This window comes from Sturnus vulgaris, chromosome 2 (genome assembly GCF_052056855.1).
Source record: "Sturnus vulgaris isolate bStuVul1 chromosome 2, bStuVul1.hap1, whole genome shotgun sequence".
Taxonomy (NCBI): domain Eukaryota; kingdom Metazoa; phylum Chordata; class Aves; order Passeriformes; family Sturnidae; genus Sturnus; species Sturnus vulgaris.
In genome coordinates, this window is record NC_142244.1 from 78,327,492 (window position 1) to 78,342,044 (window position 14,553).

At 40.3% G+C, this 14,553-nt stretch overlaps 1 protein-coding gene across 1 annotated transcript in view; it reads left to right on the forward strand.

Annotated features, from left to right (window-relative positions):
* GPC6 (glypican 6) overlaps positions 1-14,553 on the forward strand; it is a 724,435-nt gene that overhangs the window by 682,021 nt on the left and 27,861 nt on the right. The gene's annotated exons all lie outside the window — the stretch shown is intronic.

The window sequence follows — 14,553 nt, forward strand, 5'->3', positions numbered from 1 at the left end:
TGATACAACTTGAATGACAGTTTTGGGGCTTTGTGTATCTATCTGTTCATTAGGACGTGGCCCAGTGCCAATAGCAATCTGTCAGTGAATTTTGAATCAGATCTTGTAGAGCTAGATGCAAAAAGAGTGGACATACTGAATGAGCCCAGAGCTGAATCCAAATCTTTGAGTCAGGCATTAGCATTACTTATATCTGGGGACAGATTTGTGCCTCATTTTGAGATGTGCCACAAGTTCCAGAACTTAAACCAACAGTCTGCAAGCTTAGTCTTGGAAACATATAAAATAATTCCATTTAGAATTTTTTCAGTAATGTGTTTCTAAGGAAGAATAATTACCCATGGGAAAATAAACTTTAGCAGTGATTTGTTGACTGAAAATATCTGAGAACCACTAGCTAGAAATCACTAGCCAGTCATTGCTTAGGGAAGGATAATATTTTAGATTTTTACTTCCTTGGCATATTTGGTGTTTTACCCATCAGCACCAGGAAGCACCTCCTCATAACTTGCATCATATATTTATATATGTTCACCATAGCATCACCTTGAACCACTAGCAGACATTTTCTTCCAAAATGGACAAAATGGACATCAAGCACGGCATATGGAAAGCCTAGGTTTAATTCTTTTCCCTGGCTGATGAGACTGCAACCTTCCAACTTCCTAGAAAGGGGCTTATCCATCACCCATTGTCCATCCTAATACAAGAACATCCTCCTTGATGGACTCTGCAGCATGGAGGAAATGTGTTGAAATGTCTTGGAATAAAGTGTGGGAGTGTGAATGAGCCTGGCTGTGAAGCTCAGTGATTAGAAATCTCCCATCCCTCCCAGTTAATTAGCATTTAAGGTGACTTACCCTCCTTTCAGTTTCCAACTGTTCTTTGGTCATTGGTCTGCTGTGTGCCAACAGCTTGGTTTGCACTTGATGTAAAAACTGAGAGCTTGAGCACTTGGACAATCCTTGAAAGCAGATTCCACATACTTTGTTATCACCCTTTTTACATGTAGTATGGACAAATACAGCACTGCAAGAGAGACAAATCCAAGTTTCTTTTACTATTTATCAGTGGGACACCAATTGTTTCAGTGTTGCAATTAAAGGATATTAAAACTTGCCAATAAAGTTTCTTATTTCTTTGGGCTTGGAAGGCAGATGAAATGTGTTACTAAACTGTGAGCTCATCATCAGTGTTGTCTATTCTGTTAGAACTAATGATAGGCAGAAAAAATACAAAAGTGTAGCATAAAAAATATATTGTCTGTTTTTGACAAATTGTAGCTTTATGGTAACTGTCATTTTACAATGCCTTCAGTTTTGAGGAGCACTAAGATGAGGTCATTTAGATATTATTGACTCTGCCATTATGGCATCAGTCATAAGTATTTAAAGCATTTAACCCTCCATGAGGAACTTTGAACTATAAATGGCAGTCTGTATTATGGACAGCCTGCTGTTTTACAGCAGTGACCCCAGATGTGTGGTCCCTTTCATGGCTGCCTGTACTGCCACAGGAACTTCTGTGGTTCTCATGGTGCTTGGAACAGCACTTTCACTGAAGACAGTGAAACTATACCCATATTAGGATATAGCAAGCATCTTTTTATTTGCCTATATATTTGAACTCGTTCTGGCTAGATTGGGCCATCTTTTTTGAGGTGATGTTAATGGAGTTTGGAATTTAATGGAGTTTGGAATCAGTGAGCAAACTAACAAACTCTTGTTCCAGGTAAACAGGAGGTGCAGAATACATATTAACACAGGACACAACATTCCTTTACTAGAGCCCGTAATTAGGCTAATAACACTATACTCAACTTTTTCAGCAAATGGCCTTGTTTTTCAGCAGGCCTGAGCACTGACTCTAACAGTGATTTTGCAGGAAGCCTCTGCTCATTCATCCAAAGCGTGCAAATGTGGACATAGCACATTACCTCAGACCCCTCTTAAAACAAACCTAGGCATACTGTTCACAAATCAAACTGTACATAGAAAAAGAAACCTAGACCCTAACATTAAGCTCTGTGAGGTCAATATAAAAATTTCCATTCATTTTCTTAGGTTTTAGGTGAGGAACAATGAAGATTCAGTAAGTGTTCAGAGCATGAAGTCACCGTTTTGAATTTCTAGTGGTCTAAGTGTGAACCCCAAAGCACAAACAAAAATGCTAAATACATTCCTTTCACAGAGATATTTTTTCCTACCAATAGCCTTTCCAATTTAAAGTATACCAGCAATGAAGTTTTCATCCCAGCTTGTAAGCATGATTTTTTACCATTTACAATTTCCATCTCTCTGTGAGCTTCAGAGTTTCAGCTTTCCTAATTGTGTCCATCCGTAGTCTGTACCCAGCCTGCAGACCATCTCTTCTGAGTTACTGGCAAAGAAGCACTTCCCAGATGTTCATCAATGTCAGACAAGCATGAGATACAGAGGTATGGGATATTTGAGCATTCAGAATGCACCCAACTTTTTCACAGTCAGAGCTCAACACATTTGCTTACATATGGTACCTACTGCCATGTGAGACTACATGGCACTTGGCACATGGCATGTGTCACAGCAGTGCTTCAGTGTGACAGCAGTCATGCACCCTTCTGAAACCACAGCTGACATCCAGGTAGCGTTCTCTGGGGTATCTCCAACAGCAATGGCAACATTTGGCAACTGGACCACATCCACCAAGTTAGGCAAAGGAGTTTCCATATGTATTGCAAATATCAACCTGGTCTGCCTGTAAGGGTATATGGATGCCACTAAACTGAGAACAGGCCAGGATATAATCTTGGCATTTTGAGGCTATGCAATGTACACTGTGCCTTGTTCACACTGATCAGGACTCATTTCCACAGAAGCAAACTGTCTGCACCCACAGACCACACTTCTTGGTCCTGGACCTCCTGTGAGTCATGCATTGTGTTGTTGTAGTCCTAGAAAACACTGGGTTTGTGTGTGAGTGTGTTTCCAGTTTAAACTATCTGAAATAATGTGAGAGCTGTGCGTGATCCATCCGTGTGTCAGCAGTGAACTGAGCATGTGTGTCCTTGTGCCCTTGGAAAAAGGCAGGAAAGATGTATACTGATGCAAGAGAAGGCAAAGCCTGCCAGGACAGCATTAGAGAGCTGTACAGAGCATAGGTATCATAAATATGCAGTCTCATGTGCACTGCCTGCTGGGAGCCATCTCTGGGATGAACCCTCCACCAAGCCATGGCAGACATTGCAATGGAGAAAGCACGTGGAGTGCCTGAGCACAGTTCCAGGGAACATGTGAACAGTTTAGTACCATGAACCACCTGAGTTCCCATGCTTGTGCTATTTCCTATTTTTATGAAGTAAGGTAGATCTATCTTCAGTGTCTACTGGTTAGTATTATTGATACTAGGGTTAAAAATTTATACTTATGCAAACATACTTACATTTATAATTTTTTTAATATAGTAGAAATATCAATTACAGTGTGCTTGAAATGTTGGTATTATTTTATCCTGAACTGATCCTGAATCCAGGTTCAATAGAAGAACTGGGGTGAGCAATTTTGCTCAGTCTTCCTGGAACTTAGCACGCCAACTCACTTAGCAGACCATACAAAGCACCATATTCAACAGCACTCCTGCCTAAGATGTGTGAGATTGGTGTATTCATTGATGTAACCTACATCTCATGGAGAGTAGATGGTCTGTGGATAATGTGTATGCCCCTCAAAAACAAGACTCAGTGAGAATTAAGCACTTAATACTGGCTAAAATCTGTTCCTGGCTCCAATAAAGCTAATCTAAATTAGTATTATGATGCATTACTACTTTAATTTTCAGCAGCCTTCCTGTTGTGGGAGTGAGAGTGCTCTGGGGAAGCAAATCATCAGGACATTGATTTAATATCAGTTTTGATTTAAGTTTCTTGCAACACAGTGGGTAATGCTGACTCTCAGTCTGTGTGTGTTGTTATTTGGATTCTGGATAAACAAAACAGTGTTCATTAGAAAGACATTAGTCCTTTTAACTTCTCAGGGCAGGAGGAAGAGGGAATATGCTTTATATTTGCTGTCATTTTTAAAATTCTAACACTGGAAATCATAGGTAATTTATATGCAATGTATTTCCATATCAGCTCAAAATACACTTCATGAATATTACTGCTGGTAGAGGAGTCATACTTTCATATGGCTTTGCTGTTCATAAACAAGTTTTCTTTTTACAAGTGAATACACAGATCATTTTGTGACTACTGCATAGCAAGCTTCCTACAGACCTGAGTATTTGTGCCTTTCACAGTATCATTACTTTTCTGTGTGAAGCATCTCATCCACACATGCCTGCAGGATGTCAGTTTGCATTGTGAGTATTTTGCTTGTTATGAGGAAATCTCTCTTGGATTTTTCAGGATGCTTTAGTCCCCAAGTATGGATTACTACCATTTTTTTGAATAGTGCTTTGCTGAGATAAACACCTAGAAATCATCTGTCTGCTGAGAGAAAGTAGTTTAGCTTGTTGTCCCTAAGGACTACAACCAGAGCTATCTGCTTCCAGTATTGTGTTGGGAAAATTCTGTTTGTGATGAAAATAACATTGGTTTGAGCTGTAATGCAAGCTACCACTCATCATATTCAAGCAAGATGAACTCTTGGTGTTTGGAGTCAAATTAATGTAAGAACGAATGATTTCAGCGAGCTATGAATTTAGTCTGCACAAAATGATTTTGTTCTTCATTGTATAGGATTACATGTGTCCATTGTACGTTCATCAAAAGGAATTTTTAGTTCTATTCCTAGAGTTATCAGGCGTATCTTTCATTCTGTAATTGAATTTATTTACAGTTTGCCTGCTGGACTCACTTGAGCTGGCCCTGTGCTTTGTTTGCCCTGTCCCTATTATTATAAGATCTTGTTTCTCTTTTTGGTAAGAATACTCTGGATTTTTCATAAATCCGTGCTATCCTTATGGGAAGCTGTTCAATCTGTTTTTTTCTGTTTGTTTGGTTTTGGGGGGTTTTTTGAATGTTTTCTACTTACTGAATTCCTTTGGAATTTCAGAGAAAAATAAAGATCCTAGAACTGATACCTGACTGTTGTCTGATTCAAAAGGAAAAATTAAATCATCTACAAACTGTCCCAAGGACCTGAATCCAACCTAGGAAGCATCACTGAATCTAGCTTGTCAAGTCTTTAAAAAATATTGAAATATAGAGCTTTCATTTGGCTTTGTTTTCAGTGAAAATATTTCTCAGAAAGTCATTCCAAACTAGTAACTGTGACCAACTCATTGTTTTGGAAAAGCAGTTAACAGAAATATCACCAAGATTACTCTGCCCTGAAATCCTTGTTCAACTACTTTTTCATTATTATAGCATGATCATCCAATGGATTGATATGAAAAGAGACACTTAGAAAATGTATTTTGTGCACTAAGGTTTGTGTTGCTCCTGGAAGAGTTTAAAAGTAAGATTTTCAGTGCCTGTAGCTTCCAGCCATATTCAAGGGCACCTTGATTTAACTGTAAGCAGTGCCCCAGTGTATAGTCATAGGGTTATTTCTGTTCTTTGGGGAGAAAATCAGGCTGCAAATGCACACATCCTTCATGGCGGAATATCTGTCTAGAGAGAGGAAAGCAGATATATGTATAAGGGTAAAAATCCCAAATATAGCCTCTAATAGGTGTGATAATTATTTTCAGGAGAAAGTGATAAGATGCAGTTTAAATCCATGGGGCACATTGTTCCAATGAATGTGCAGTGTATTTATTAGGGTACTCAAAGGATTTATAGCTGTTCCAAAGAAGTACATCTGCTCTATGACTACAGGCAACTTTAGTTTCTAGGGAAAGTTTCTCGAAACTTTTTAAAATATGCTTTAACCTCTTGCATGCCAACTTGACATACCTAAAAGTGAGTTGCCTCGCACAGCCTTCACAGGAGAAGGCTAAACTATAGCATCCATCTGCTCTGGATGCTCATACTGAGCAAAACCTCTGGCTTGGCAACAGCTCCAGACTGTCAAGACTCAAGTATACACCTCCCAAAACTTTTGTAGTTCCTGGTTTCTGGAAAGGAAATCAGGGTAGAAAGACTGGATGGAATTCCAGTTTTTCCTGTAGTATCTGATTTAGATGATTTTGGCATGCAATAACAGTTAAGTATAGGGGAGTACATGTCTATGTACACATATGGAATGATCTGCTGCTCCTGAAAAATGGGTATGCTTGGCAAAATAGCCCAGCAAAAGCCCATGTCTACATTGCACTGACCTACAGGCTTTGACCCAACAAATCTCCTGCCCTTTAGCTATGCTCACCCTGGCAGGCTTATGGTGTGGGGTGCCAAGGAAGAATCTCTTAAGCTCCCTCCCATCTCTGCATGCCTGCAAGGGTTCACTCATGGTTCCTCTCAGGTGCTCACAGGCCAAAGCTGGAGCTATCACAACCCTGGGAGCTGGTCACCAGACTACGACCTCCTGGTTACCCCAGCCACACAGGACAGACAGAGTCAGCTGAGACAGTGGAAGAAGGAGATATTGTGCTGCACAAAGGAAGAAGGAAATAAGATAGAGATAAAATTGAGAAAGAGAAAGGAAAAAAATATCCCAGTAAAATAAGAAGTAATTAATTTTTCATTATATTCCAATACAAGTTATTACCACTGTGACAAAAAATTTGCACCTCTTCACCTCTTCTCATAGCTGCTGAATAACTTGCCCTCCTCATATGTGCCCATTTGTGGCTCAAGATGTGAACCAGAGAGAATGAAACTGCTTGCTTGATATTTAGGGCAGGGTAGTCAACAACTATTTGCTCTGCTGGCAAATGACCCATAGGTCAGGCCATTGCTCAGAAATATCACAGGAGGATTTTGCCATTCAGAGTGCTGACTCAGGGGGAGCAGGAATGCCAAATGAATGAACAATCATCATGACATTTTGTTTAGCATGGAAAACTCAATTAAAATTCTGTACTTCTCCTACTTCTTGTTCTTCCTTGTGGCAATCTTTTTACACAACAGCAAGATGTTAACAGTGCAGAATAAAAGGCATGCTAATAAGTATAATTTTCCTTTTTTTTCCCTGAACACCGCATTTGCTTCATGTTCTTTATTCTGTTGTACATAGCAATTAAATAAAGAAAAATTGGTGCTGGGTTGTTTCTTTCTACAGGGATTTTAAATTTTTCAAGCCACTCCTCTCGGAAGATTTTACATTTGAGAGCAATTGTACATTTGCTCCCTTTCCTCCACAAACACCTGGTCCTCTCTAGGAACTGCTGTTCTTGTATGCAAAGATGTAAGAGCAGTGAATAGCAGTGGAACAGTCTGTCTGAAACCCATTTTCATCTATTTTTTCTCTTTTTTATCCCAAGTGTTATCTTATTCATTATAAAATATTTCTGTTCCTCTATTATAATTTTTTCCTTTTCTTTTTTTTTTTTCCAATTCCCTGTTATTGGCTTTGATGGACAGATGATATATGATAGCCTGAGACATGTTTGACAGAATATGACTTTGGCCTGCATAAATTACTGTCAGGGAATTTTCAAGGAAGTACTGAAATAAATTTGCAGTGACTCAAAAATGTGTTATAAATTATAACATAATCCCCACCGCTGCATGAATTGATGCTTAAAACAATTAAGTGAGTTTTTACTTTAGGTTAATCCTCATAATTTTTCCTTATAGTTTAACTTCTCACACTGCTCTGAGCTCCTTGGAGGATAATATTTTAAAAGGGAAATTTTCCCTGTCCCTTGCCAAAAATCATATTTCTTTTCTGTCAAGCTTGTGTCTCTACTCACAGGTAGTTCAGAGATGGCAAGGTTTGGTTTTTCCTCACACACTTGTATCAACTCCTACAGAGGCTAACTAGGATCCTTGTATATTGTGCCACTACCTTCCTGATCCTTTTCTACTCCAAGTCACCAAATCCCAGCTTTTCAAATTGCATTCTTGAAATACTCCGGTTAGGACCATAAGAAATGAAAGAGTTTGTGAAGCTCAGGATCCTTATGGGATCTTGAAAATATTCTTCAGGCAGTGGCCTATATTTTATGTATTCAGTATCAATGGTAGTTTTGACTCAGTAAGAGTAATCTCTTCTGTCTGCTGAAGAGCTCCTGACTGGAAAATAACTAAAATAGACAGAAAATGTGAATGTTTCTATTATTACCTTTAGCTCCTTTATGACACTACCCTTTGTGAGGCTGTATGTTTTTTTTTTTCAATTTCGAGTTTTTTCTACACTGTGAAGAACTTCGGAGCTATTTTTATAGAAAAAAATGCAAATTTTCTAGATTTTTCACTCCCAATCCTCTGAAACTGCTTTTCTTAAAAGCTGCCGTCTTCACTCTTATGGTAAAACAAATCAATTTTCCAGTTTTTGTGACTATTACTAAATTCCCCCAAAACATGGATTTCAAAACTTCTAGATTTTGGAGGCAAATAAACCGCAGCACTCGTTACTTTCACGATGTCATTATTTTTATGATGGGCTCCTGACCGTGAGAACACAACCTGCCATCACCAAATGCCTGGCGTGGCTGTAAAGCATCAGCAGACAAAGGTGGGGTAGGCACTTTGGGGATAAAAAAAAACCAAAGCCAAGCAAATAGCCAGTGCACAGCTGCCTCCATCGTGAGGGGGCTGACACAGGAGCTGGGCTGCTTTTAAACTCCTGTGTGTGAGGAGCGAGCATCGATCTTCTGTCCGACTCCTTGCTTCCATCAGGAGCAGTACCCAGCATGAGGCTGCCCGGCAGCTCTGGGCAGCTCTGCCTCTCTGCTGTACCTGTTTGTTCTCAGACACAGCTGAGAAGAGCAGCTGGGATTGCCTGGGCTTCGAGGGAAGAATGAGACAAGAATATTTTACTGTTCTTTGTGAAGTGACTCGCTAGCTATCCATTGCAAATTGATTGCTTCAAGTCCTGTAGCTTTCCTTTCACCACCCACCCTACCCTCACAGCCCACAGCAGAAGATGCAGAACAGATGCATTCCTATTTCCCATTTGTGCTTGGAAATATCCCAGTGACAGCATCCTTGTCCTGGCAGGACCACGCAGCCTGTTCTCCCCCTACAGTCTCTGTGATGCTGATGATGATACAGTCTCTTGCCACTATAGGGAAGGTGCAAACACAGAAAGAAGGTCGGTACCTGTGGAGGCAAAAAAAAAAAAAAAAAAGACAAAATCGAGTTTACATACACAGCTTCTTCTTGACTCAGGCCTCCCTTCTCTCTTCTCCTGGCAGCATCCAGAAAGTGGTGTGTCCCCCTCAGAAGTGTGGTGACATAGTGTTCCCAGATTGTGGTGGCAGGGAGATGGATGGCAAGCTACAAAGCCTGCCCAAGAGCCACAACAAATACTTGAGCAGTAACATCAAGCCTAGTTGCATGCTGTGTTTACCTGCTTGATTTAAATATAGCTTGAATTGTGCTATATTATCACTACTGTTAGGTACACATGTTTGGAGAAGTAAGGAGACTTTTTACCTGATGCAGTATTCAAGAAAGGAAATAGAGTTTTAGTTGTAAGGAAAGCACTAGACATGCAGGGGAATGCTTTACCTTTCCAGTGACTATCTGGTTTAATATAATTTGCTTGGTATTATTTTGGTTATTTTTCATCTATATGGGGTATTCCTTTCTTCTCTTCATTATTCTATTTGGAATAAAAACTCTTTGGGACAAAGAGCTCATTCAAATTCACACAGTATGCCTCAAGTGCTGGAAACTGTGCTCATTCTTATCCATCAGTGTTTGCTCTTTAAATTGTCCAGATTAGATTTCACAAATGGTTTTGCAGTGTATTGAATTTATGGCAGAGGTGAGCTGTGCACCTTGAATTCATACTGCTCACAAGTCACAGAGCTCAGACTGAGGACTCCAGATATCTGCTTCAAAGAGAACCAAAGAAGGGGTCCATTTCCTGATTCAGGATTAGACTGAGCACCAATTTTGAAAGAATATCTAAATTCATTACTTTCCTCCCAGCCATGGCAGAAAACAGGGAATCGATTAGTCTCATAGTATTTTTGCTGCTTTAGGATATAATTTTACGAGAACACCCGATTATTTTGCTATACTTCAATCTGGACTTAAATTTTGTCCCTCTTTAGAGTGGGTCTTGAACACCAACAGTAGCTGGACCCACACCCAACCTCTAAATCTCCTGTCTGCACCTGCCTGAGTCCTTGGCAGCCCTGAGGAAGCTGAGTGCAGCTGTTCTGTGAGGATCCAGTGATTGGGGTACCTAACCCTATGGTGAAAGGAGAAGAGAGTGCAACCCCACCTCAGCTCCCCTGCTCAAAAGGAAGGAATTGAAAGCCATTAGTATATTGACATAGCAGATTGACACTACAAGGTTGTCTCTGACTCCGATTGTTTTTCTGATAAGCACTTTCCCTGCTGAGCCTACTCACGGGCCAGAAATATCTTTTTACATAACTTTGTGTCTCTGAAAACGACCTTTTCCATTCTCAATATTTTGTGATTTTCACTTAGAACTTAGGTGTTTTAACAATTTATATTTGCATGTGATTTAACACCAATTTGTTGATAACATCCTCATCTCCGAAACAACTCTGAAAACAAAAGTGTGGCATCTTCCTTGGAGACTCTGGAAAGAAAATTTGACCAAAAAAAGAGAAAATATACAGAACTACACATCACTACAATGAGCATATGCAATGTCACAAATCTTCTATGCTGACTTTTAATTTTTTCCTGACTGTATATATTCACCACTTGTACTAATGCAATGTATTTGGATTAAAATGATCCAGAAGGAAAATATCCAGGCCATTGAAACCAAGCTGCAGCTTCAGAAGAGAATGTCTGGCAACCAGAAGTGTTGGGGGGGGAAATCTAGCAGGCATTAATTTTGGATGGAATAAATCGTGATGTTAGAACAAGCAGGAGTTTGTATGGTATTGCTGCAAATTTGGGACGTTCCCATAGATCTGGGGATCCTCAGGGATAAGAGGGCCTGAAAAGTTTGGCCTTGAATCATTGAGATCCTCTTCGGTTTGGAAAGCAAAGCAGCTGTGTCAAGAAGTAACTACTAGAAGTGATGCTGAATGTAAGGCAGCTTCAAGTATGAAGTACAATTATCCTTGCTCTGTTTTGAAAGGACATATCCCAGCTCTTGCCGTCCTTTGAAATCGTACACTTCTCACAGCTCTTGGGAGGCTTCAGCTATTTTTCTCTGTTACACATGCAGGTCCTTTTAAACCCTTGAGTTTTAAGAGAAGAAACAGCCACTGCACTACAGATACCAGATGAACATTTCCAGGACAAATGAAAGTCTATGTAAGCTTCAAATGCTCGATTAGTAATTGTTTACATTAGCTATTAACATTTTTGCTTAGAGAGGTGAAGGACTGTTCAGAAAGAATCTGTGCTTTACTGCACTTGCCACAGAAAAGCCTCTGGCATTTTATCTTTAAGATTCCAACATATTTCTGTTGCTACTTTTATACTTATCTGCAGTAAAAAGCTGATTCCTCCGAGTGCTTTGGATTTGCTTGAATCAGATTTATAGGCCATCTTTTTAGCGCTGCTCCTATGTATTGCAGGGAAGGGGAAAGCTGCTTCAGGTCCAACATATTTCCATTTCAGGAAAACTGATGTTTCCAATACCTTCTACCTTCCAAAAGCAATGTTTTTATTTACTGGGGGTCAAAGTGTAGAGTTTAAATGGACACATTAATGGAAAGAAGGACACATTTATGGAAAGGACTTTTAGGCCAGGTTGCTCCACCATTGAACAGACTTCTGTCCTTTGTCTCTCCCCAGCCAAAATGAATGTTGAATATGGGAGGAGTTTTGTGTCAGGCTCTACCTTCCTGTAAGCAAAAATGTCAATATTTTTATTTAAAAAGAAAGGTCCATTTGATGATGTGAGACAATGCTGCACTCTCTGCAGGGCTGTGGACACTGCTGAAGGTGAGATCTCCAGGTTAGGGCTAAGACACAGAAAGGTAGCAATGCCAAAGGCACATGCCTGCTTTACTTGTACTCTTTTGGAGCACAAGGCTGTCAGCTCTGAGCAGTGACTCTCTAGCCTCTACTTGAGCAATTCCACCTGCCCCTGGAGCCAGGGCACACACGATGTGACACCAGCATTTCCAGGAGCCTTCTGCGAGATCGTGTCAGCCCTCATGCAGACCCGTAAACTATTTTCCTGAAAAAGCATGCAGTAGGCAACCTGGATTGTCTTAAAATGCATGCTTCAGGTCAAAGCTCAATGAAACTCAATTCAACTAGGTCATCCAAGACAGCACCCTGGGCAGTCACTTATAAATCACAAATTACAAGAGACTTGCCCAGATCACTGCAGGTGTCTCAAATGGCACTAGAAACTTAGGTGAGACAATGTTCGGTTTTCTGGGGATTGTGATGTGAATGTACATACGTAAGTGTAGGAGTGTAATTGTGGAAGCTGAATACACCCTAACTATCTGAAATTATATATGTGTTATTCTGAGAATTCAGTAAGGTTAATAGCCATTCTTTACTGTTATTAAAGGCCTTAACTTTTTTCTTGTCAAGGAGGTGATAGCTCTCAGAGACAATGACAGCAAAAAATCCTTTCATTTTACTTTAAAATACTCTGATGAGAAAAGTCTTGCTTTATAAAGTCACCTGGCTCATTTGTTTCATTTCACAAATTTCCCAGACACTCATTTGTGCTTTATAACTGGGATTCTGCATTAGTTCTTGATTAGAAGAGCTGCCATCTGCTTTTCTGCAGATTCAAAAACATGAATCATGAGCAGGCAGTTATTGGTAAAGCTCCGGACCATTTAAAGTCACAAAGTCAGGGAAAAAAACAAAAATGGGTGGAAAACCAAAAAGCATTTGTTGAGCAAGAAGGCCCGAGTGAAATTCTCAGAACTTCTCTGCCCTGAGAAAGTATCAATAACCATAAATTTCATAGCCCCCTTTTTAGAACCGCAGCCTTAATGTTTTGTAGGGAAAATAAAGCTTTGGTTAACCTTGGCACTGGCAGACCTCATTAAAATAACAGCCTGTCACTTTCGAGTTTAAAATAACAGGGTTGTCAGTTTTATATTCAGCGGAACAATCTACGGTCTTATTCTCTGGGAAACACAGCGGGTGTGCAGAGGGGGGCCGGCAGCAGCATAAAGACTGAGCAACACTGCCATCTCGAGGGCCCCCCAAACCCAGGGTGCTCCCCAGCAGCTGGGGCAAGGCGATGCTCAAATCCTGCTGAGTCCATGTGGCACACGCCTCACTTTTTAAAAAGCTGAAAATAATCCGCCGTCGAGTGCATGGTGCTTTGGCAACTGCTTGGCATTTAAATTTATTTTGTGAGGAAGTATGGAAATGTATAATGTATGAAAAGAAAAAATTTCCATATAGAGCAAATAAAGTTCTGCCTCGCTTGTTTTATAATCGAAGCAAGGTACCTAGTGTGCATTGAAATTTTGGGCACCTAATGAGCCATTCTAAACAAAAATGTGTGCCTAAGCTCCCTACATCTAATCAGTGGAGAAATGAAGGTGCCTTTAAAAAAATCTCTGAGAGAGATCCTCTTTAGCTAAATAGCCAGATGAGATAGAGGGAGCCCAGTTCAGTTGCTTATACATCAGTGCCTAGTGCCTCTGAGATATCCATATGAAGATGAGAGAAGTAACAAAGGACACACAGGAGACACATCTTTCTTGGGGGACAGCCCCTAAAACTTAGTTAACTGCTTTTCCTTAAACCCATTTTACAAGGAAAACTGTGTCAATTTAAATACCCAGCTGTCCTATACTAAGCTGCTTGTGACATGTTTCTTGCCGTGACTGTGACACATACATGTAACAGACATGTACACATAACAACTTAGTTAGAAACAGTATATAATATGTGCTCACTAACCTAGTCCTTTTAAACAAATTGTTGGCTGTTAGTCCTAGAATGCTTTCAGATTAAATCCCCAATGGACATAAATCGATGTATGAAAGTCTGGCACAGTTTTCTGCTGGTACAGCAGAACACAAATCAGATGGTGGTGAACTGTTTGCTCTTCCTACCTGGCCATGCCCATGATGAAGGGCATGCCTCTCACAATTCCACATGCAGCTCAGGTGCTCAAGCACCATATCCACAAGTCCATTATCCAGCTGCCCACCATTATACAAGGTCTACATTATTTTTAATAAAGACTGCACGGGTACTGAGTCCATGGCTGGGTGTCTTAGACACTTCCAGGGCAAAGCAAGCAGCAGGCAAAAAAAAAAGCTTGTCTGGTTTTTCACTGGAAAATAATGTAGCATGAAGAAGTGGCATTAGTTAAATGTTGCTTGTGAATGAAAGAGCAAAGGAGTCTGTGACTAAAGAAACTGCACAGACACCAACATGGCTCATGATGACTGCTGCTCTCATATCTGTTCTCTGAGACAAAATGTCAGACCTCTTTCCACTCACTGTCTGTAGTTGTTCTGTCAGTGTGACACACTGGCCTGAAGTCCCTGAAATTGCAGCACCCCATCACAAGCAGCCTTTTGAAACATCTGCCAAGTGTCTTTGCTGCCACACACAACCCACAGCACAACATCTGGGGAGGC